This window comes from Hyperolius riggenbachi, chromosome 8 (genome assembly GCF_040937935.1).
Source record: "Hyperolius riggenbachi isolate aHypRig1 chromosome 8, aHypRig1.pri, whole genome shotgun sequence".
In the NCBI taxonomy this organism is placed as follows: domain Eukaryota; kingdom Metazoa; phylum Chordata; class Amphibia; order Anura; family Hyperoliidae; genus Hyperolius; species Hyperolius riggenbachi.
The window spans coordinates 91,051,425-91,052,121 of NC_090653.1; positions in this window are offsets into that span (position 1 = coordinate 91,051,425).

Genomic DNA, 697 nt, shown 5'->3' on the forward strand with positions numbered 1-697 from the left:
GTGTGGTGTGTGTGTGTATGTGTGTGTGTGTGTGTGTGTGTGTGTGTGTGTGTGTGTGTGTGTGTGTGTGTGTGTGTGTGTGAGTGTGTGTGTGTGTGGTGTGTGTGTATGTGTGTGTGTGGTGTGTGTGTGTATGTGTGTGTGTGTGTGTGTGTGTGTGTGTGTGTGTGTGTGTGTGTGTGTGTGTGTGTGTGTGTGTGTGTGTGTGTGTGTGTGTGTGTGTGTGTGTGTGTGTGTGTGTGTGTGTGTGTGTGGTGTGGTGTGTGTGTGTGTGTGTGTGTGTGTGGTGTGTGGTGTGTGTGTGTGTGTATGTGTATGTGTGTATGTGTATGTGTATGTGTGTGTGTATGTGTGTGGTGTGTGTGTGTGTGTTAGAGATTGGCTACTGACTTTCCCTTCCTCTGCCTGTTGGCCAGACAGTAAAAGAGCAACATCACACTGATAAATATTTACTCTCCTGTTCTTTATGTGTTAAGCTATGTATACAATGTAGATTTTCACCACCCAAAACAGTTGTTTGTGACAGTACACTATAGGCTATCTGTATGGTCCTTGTTAATAAATTGTCACCCAAAAAGATAAAAAAAAAGATTCTGTTCTGGATGGCAAATAACTGACACCTGTGCATAGCTTTAGAATGACAGCATTGTGCAATGATCACAAATCTGGTCCTGCTTATCTGGGTCTGAGATCTGAT